Here is a 6,801-nt window from a genome sequence, read left to right as displayed (position 1 = left end):
TGGTTGTTATTGTGGGGGTGGTTTTTATGCTGGTTTTTGAAATTGGGGTTGTTGCAGTTGAAGTCCTTTGGTCTTTGATTTTGATTTTCAACCCCCCTCCAGTTGGATTGAGTTCTCCAGGGTGGGTTATACACATCATTCTGAGTCCTACGTTGGGACATGCTTGAGGAGCTGTTTGGAGAGTGTGATCGCTCATGACTTTGTTGCTCATAGTTAATTACTCCAGAACCGTTTTCAGGTTGATTCCAGCAATGGGGATTTTGAGGTGAGTTCTGTGCATTTGCCACAGCATGTTGCAGTTCATCTACTTTTCTGTTAATCAGCTCCAATTGTTGCTTAAGCTGTTGATGTATCTGCTCGCTTTGGGCCATGATTGCACGAATACCTTCAATTTCCTTCTCTTGTGCGAATGGTTGCACTCCTGCCTCTGGTTTAATAGTTCTTTGAGGTGGTTTCAGCTTGACTAGGAGTTCACTCATTAGTTCTTCCCATCCGATGATGTTTCCTTGTGGGAAAGCTTCAAACCACTAAGCAATGTCGTTCATGGTGATGAGTGGTTGCTTGTCATCTAAGGTGGGGATATTACTCCCCTGCTTACTGGAATTCGTTGAGTTCCCCTCCATGATCTGCACAATCACAAACTGTCCAAATGAAGATTGAGTATATTCATGCCCAAAATGTGATCAGAAAATTAGCTGACACAATGTATCAAACAGTTGATAGGCTCGAAAGATTAATAAAAGAAAATTGCTTCTCTCTTATATTCAACAAGCAAAAGCATAAGAATCACACAAAACCAGAGAAACCAGGAAAACTTCATATAGTTGTGAATAAAGGAAGCATTCTTGCCACGGTTTGATAATGTTGATCTTTGATGTCTGGTTGTGATGACTAGGTGGTTAAAGAACACTCAATGAAAGAGACAAGACAAAGGGAGAGCATATCATGAGGACAAAATCCCATCACATGTCTCAAAAAGTGAATCTGCCACTCCTTGGAATGATCACGTTAAAGACCATTGAAGAAGCAAGTTTTGTCTTCATTTACCTTCACATGCACACCTTTGATTCACATAGTATCTAATTGCATCCTACCCTTCCATTGTTTATTTAAATAACACACCACCTTCAAGCCATGCACATAACCGAAGAGTTGCACACTCCCTACACTCTAACCATTCAAACTCCATTCCCATCATCACTCTTCATCATATAAGCTCAGCCTCAATTACTTTTCTTGTCAAAATCTCCAACTTTCATCACACTCCCTTTAACCCCAAGGAGATCAACCAATCAAGTGATCATGGCCTCTTCCTCAAGAACCAAACGAAGAAAAGGAAAAGATCCCATGGTGGAAGAGAGTACACCTAAATATGACCGATGGAGATTTAGATCTTGGTACCATCAATTACAACTTCAATGGATGAATGAGAAGAAGATATATCCAGAGGTTCCACTCTTGCTACCAGATGAAGGGTGCCAAGAAATGAAGGACAAGATTAGAAAGAGGAAATGGGAAGAACTCGTCTCACCTATCACTCGGGTCAATGCAAATATCATAAGAAAGTTTTATGCCAACATCCCAAGACTTAACACAGGTGAAGCCCCAACGTACAAGAGTTATGTACGGGGGATGGAAGTAGACTTTAGTTCAGATGCCATCAAGAAAGTCTTGGGACTAAAATCAGTCCGCTTTGGTGAACCGGGATACCACCAAAGGGTAAATGGAGATCCGGATTATGATAGAATTTCTAGAGATATCTGTATGGAGAACTCATTATGGGAAGGAGATGCCAAAAACAAATGTAAATACCTAAGGAGAGGAGATCTTATCCCTGAAGCAAAGGGATGGTATGAGCTATTAAAAAGGTCAATTCTGGGCACAGTAAACACCTCAGAAGTCAACAGGAAGAGAGCTGTTATGTTGCATTGCATCATGGTGGGAGGAGAGGTGAAGGTTCATGAAATCCTTGCAAAAGACATTCAAAAACTTGCAGAGAAGAACTCGGCCGGGTCTTGGTTGTACTACCCAAGCACCATTATGAGGTTGTGCGCAAAAGCTAAAGTGCCAATAGAGGACGAGAACCCAACATGGTTGAACCAGGGCATGCCTATAACCATTGAAAGAATGATGATGGTTACTGAAGTGCATCAGGGCCGAAGACCACATGGAAGAAGGCAAAGAGAAGAACCAATGGAGGAAGAAGAGTTACAAGATGAAGAAGAGCCACAAGAAGAAGAGGAACAGCAACACATTCCACCACATAACACTTTGGATATGACTCAGACGCAGGAAGCAATTGGAAGATTGTCACAACAGTACATGAGAATTCAAGAGAGGCAAGAGGAATATCATTCACTATACATGAAAAACCAACAAGAGCAAGAGGAACGACAGTTAAGAATGATGAACAAACAAAGTGAATTTGAATCTAAATTCTTCGTGATGCAAGAGGAGCATGCCTTTCAATCTCATGAATCATTTAGAAAGTTGGCACAAATGCAAGCCGAAAATTTGAGGGCTCTCAAAGAGTTCACAACCCTCCAAGATGCAAGATATGAAGTCCAAGCCGACTAAAACATAAATAGTCAAATCAAACTGAACTATATTGGAGAGCATCTGCACAACATGGATCCAACATTCCCAACTTTCGATGAATTCTTCAAAGGGAGAAGTGAGGTAGAAGTAAGCAATGCTATGAAACTTGAAGATAGAGTAGAGGAGGCAATGAATAAAGCTGGGTTCTGGCGGGGTCAACAAACAACAGACATGGACACAGAGAACACCAACAACCAAGTGTATGAAAGAAGAAAGAAAAAGCATGACAAATGAAAAGTGGACTTGCTCCTTGTTCATCACTAAAAAAAAAAAAAGAAAGAGCATGCATCTTATCTGTTTAAAATAGTCTTTGCATTATGTTTGTTTCCCTTAAAATAAGTAAGCTAGTCTAAGTGTGTGCTTGTGTGTTTACTTTCACTTAACAAAAAGCATGCTTTGTCCCCTGCATCTTTAATTCAATAAAAGAAATATTTGAATGTGGAGTAAGATAGTTCTCTATTAGATAGAAGTACAATAAAAGTAAGTGGTGGCATGTATGTGTGATTGTATCATAGCTCACTTTTAGTGAATAAGAGAACTAGGATGTCTCCTTCTAAGTAGAAAGTGGCCAACTGTCTATGAATCTCAATCAAATAAAAGTCCTTGGTTAAAAAGAAAAACAAACAGAGAAAAGAAAAGGCAAAAAAATTGGCAATAGAACAAAAGAAAAAAAAAAGAAGTAAAGCTAGACACCAATAGCTTGAACCTTAGAATATATGCCTGTGGTGTCTTTGTACTAGGATCTGCTTGGATTATTAAGTTCTTTGGAGTGCATCAACACTCGGTGACTTGGGTTAACTAACCCGGGATCATCAGCTGAAAGTCCACTATCAAGAGCAACCTAACTACAAGGCATTTAGTAACCCAAAGAGGTGCTGGGCATCAATGTTTTAAGAAGGAATGTGAGCCAAGTGTCTATAGTGAATAATGTGTCAAGTATAAAGAAAGAAAAGAACTTGTTACACATGACACTAAACTAAAGCTTATAGAGAAAAACAATAGTCAAGGACAAAGGAATAATGAGAGGTCATAGTAGTGTGTTGCTTGATGCTTGAAGGAGACTCTCTAGGCCTAAAAGTCAATAAGAAGTGAGTGTTTACATATCCACATAAAACCCCATGAACTACCAATAATACTCTGCTAGCATGAACATCCTCTTCCATTTCATTCTTTCTTCTCAATAATTCTTTTCTTGCTTGGGGACAAGCAAGCTTTAAGTTTGGTGTTGTGATGACAAGTCATCTTAGCCTAGTTTCACTAGTCTTTTTCTTTTGTTTTCAATTGATTTTATGCACTTTCTTAAGCCATAAGCAAGCCAATTGGGTAGATTTCCATGTTTCATTTGATCCAATCAACCATGTATGAATTCATGCACTTTCATGAGATTTTATGCTATAATTGTCATATATTATGAAAGAAACACAATCTCATGATTTGGGGCATAGCTTTGATTGTTTTGATTGACTGATGATAGGTGGAAAGAGTTTTGAAGAAGGTTGAAGGAAGAAGGAATGGCTAGGAGCAAGAGAGAACAAAAAGTTTGAGCCAAAGTTTGCCTCAAACTTTAGCTCAAACTTTTAGAAGAGTTGAAAACATGCCAGAGGAAAAAAGCTTGAGCCAAAGTTTGCCTCAAACTTTAGCTCAAACTTTTGGAAGAATTGAAAACACTCCAGAGAAAAAAAAGCTTGAGCAAAAGTTTGCCTCAAACTTTAGCTCAAACTTTTGGGAGAAAAGCTTGAGCCAACGTTTGCCTCAAACTTTTTGGCAAACGTTGGCATCACAAAACCAACACCCTGGAGGAGAAAAGCTTGCGCCAACGTTTGCCTCAAACTTTTTGGCAAACGTTGGCACCACACTTGCACACCCTGGAGGAGAAAAGTTTGCGCCAACGTTTGCCTCAAGCTTTTTGGCAAACGTTAGCGCCACACATATACACAAGGGGGCCAACGTTTGAGCAAAAGTTTGACCTCAAACTTTAGCCCAAACGTTGGTAGCAGCAAGTGAAGCCATCTGGTATAAAAAGTTTGGGTAAAAGTTTGCCTCAAACTTTTACTCAAACTTTTATGATTTCAACCCGGTTCACAATGGATCTTTCTCCAACTCCAAGAGCAATCAACCAAGGCCTTTATCAACCCAATTCCATCAAGAGCAAAGGCCCAATTCAAAGCTTGAAGACCATTTGAAGAAAGTGTATAAATAGCTTAGGATTTAAGTTTTAGAGGAGCTTTTTCTCTTAGTTTTGCTGGGTAGTTTTTGGAGAGATTTTGAATTTTGAATTGTTCTGAGTTTCTGAGTTTGGGGAAGGAGAATTGAATTCTCTTCCTCTTAGTTTTCTTGTTTTCAATTTCAATTACACTTGTCTTGAGTCTTGGGTGTTGAGAATTGGGAAAATTCTATCTCAATCTCACCTTGAGATCTCTTTCTGTTTCTTTTACTGCATCATTGGAGAATTGAGATTTACATTCAAGCTTTCTTCTGTTTTGATCTTTAATTTCTTGCAATTGAATTCCACATTTGGATCTAGGAAGGCATTGAGATCTAGACTCGGTTATCTAGTCTCTTGGGTCCTGAGATCTGGAGTTTGCATTTTAACTTCTCTGTTTAAAGCTTTTCAAGTTCATTTACATTTCCGTTTGAGATCCGGTTCAATTCAAGTCACTTTCTACTTGTATGATTAATGCAATTTACTTTTCCTTGTTTAATTTCTGCAAATCCACTTCCCAATTCCCTTTATAATTCAAGCCATTTACATTTCTTGCACTTTAAGATTCTGTAATTTACATTTCTTGCAATCTAAGTTTCTGCAATTTACATTACTTGTTCTTTAAGATTCAGCTTATTTACTTTCTTTGCTCTTTAATTTTCTGTAATCTACCCTTCTTCCTTTACATTTCAAGCAATTTAGTTTCTGCAATCACAAATCACCCAAACAATACTTGATTCGCTTGACTAAATCAACCACTAAACTAAAATTACTCAATCCTTCAATCCCTGTGGGATCGACCTCACTCCCATGAGTTTTATTACTTGATGCGACCCGGTGCACTTGCCGGTTAGATTTGTGTGTTTGGAATTCGGTTAGAAACTTGATGTGTATTTTCGGAAAACGAATTCCAAACACACAAAACTAACCGGCAAGTGCACCGGGTCGCATCAAGTAATAAAACTCATGAGAGTGAGGTCGATCCCACAGGGATTGAAGGATTGAGCAATTTTAGTTTAGTGGTTGATTTAGTCAAGCGAATCAAGTATTGGTTGGGTGATTTGTGATTGCAGAAACTAAATTGCTTGAAATATAAAGGGAGAAGGGTAGATTGCAGAAAATTAAAGAGCAAAGAAAGTAAATAAGCTGAATCTTAAAGAACAAGTAATGTAAATTGCAGAAACTTAGAACGCAAGAAATGTAAATTGCAGAATCTTAAAGTGCAAGAAATGTAAATGGCTTGAATTGTAAAGGAAATTGGGAATTGGATTTGTAGAAATTAAACAAGGAAAAGAAAAATTTAACAAATAGGAATGTAAAAGATGGATTCAATTAAACCGGATCTTAAATGAAAATGAGAATAAGCTTGGTGTGACAACGAAACAAGGAAATTGAAATTGAAAGCTATAGATCTCAGGACTCAAGAGACTAGATAGCCAAATCTAGATCTCACTGCCTTCCTAGATCCAGCAAGAATAATTGCAAAGAAAATAAAGAAATGTAAATTACAGAAGAGTAGAAGCCGAAGCAGTTAACAGAAATGGAAATTCAATTATGCAGAAAATTAAACGAGATCTCAAGGTGAGATTGAAACAGAAGTTCTTCAATTCTCCACCCAAGATCCGAAACAAGAAAAGTAAAAAGTGCTCAAACAAGAACAAGGAAGAAGAGAGATCAATTCTCCTCCCTAATTCTCTTGAATTCTAAAAACAACAATGCAAAAATGTCAAGGTGCTCTCCACTGTAAGTGTTCTGAAAATTCTCTCCGAAAAAGCTCCCCTAAAACTTAAATCCTAAGCTATTTATACACTTTCTTCAAATGGTCTTCAAGCCTTGAATTGGGCCTTTACTCTTGATAGAATTGGGTTGAAAAAGGCCTTGGTTGATTGCTCTTGGAGTTGGAGAAAGATCCATTGTGAACCGGGTTGAAATCATGAAAGTTTGAGTAAAAGTTTGAGTAAAAGTTTGAGGCAAACTTTTACTCAAACTTTTTATACCAG

Source organism: Arachis hypogaea, chromosome 20 (genome assembly GCF_003086295.3).
Source record: "Arachis hypogaea cultivar Tifrunner chromosome 20, arahy.Tifrunner.gnm2.J5K5, whole genome shotgun sequence".
In the NCBI taxonomy this organism is placed as follows: Eukaryota; Viridiplantae; Streptophyta; class Magnoliopsida; order Fabales; family Fabaceae; genus Arachis; species Arachis hypogaea.
This window is presented reverse-complemented; position numbering follows the sequence as displayed.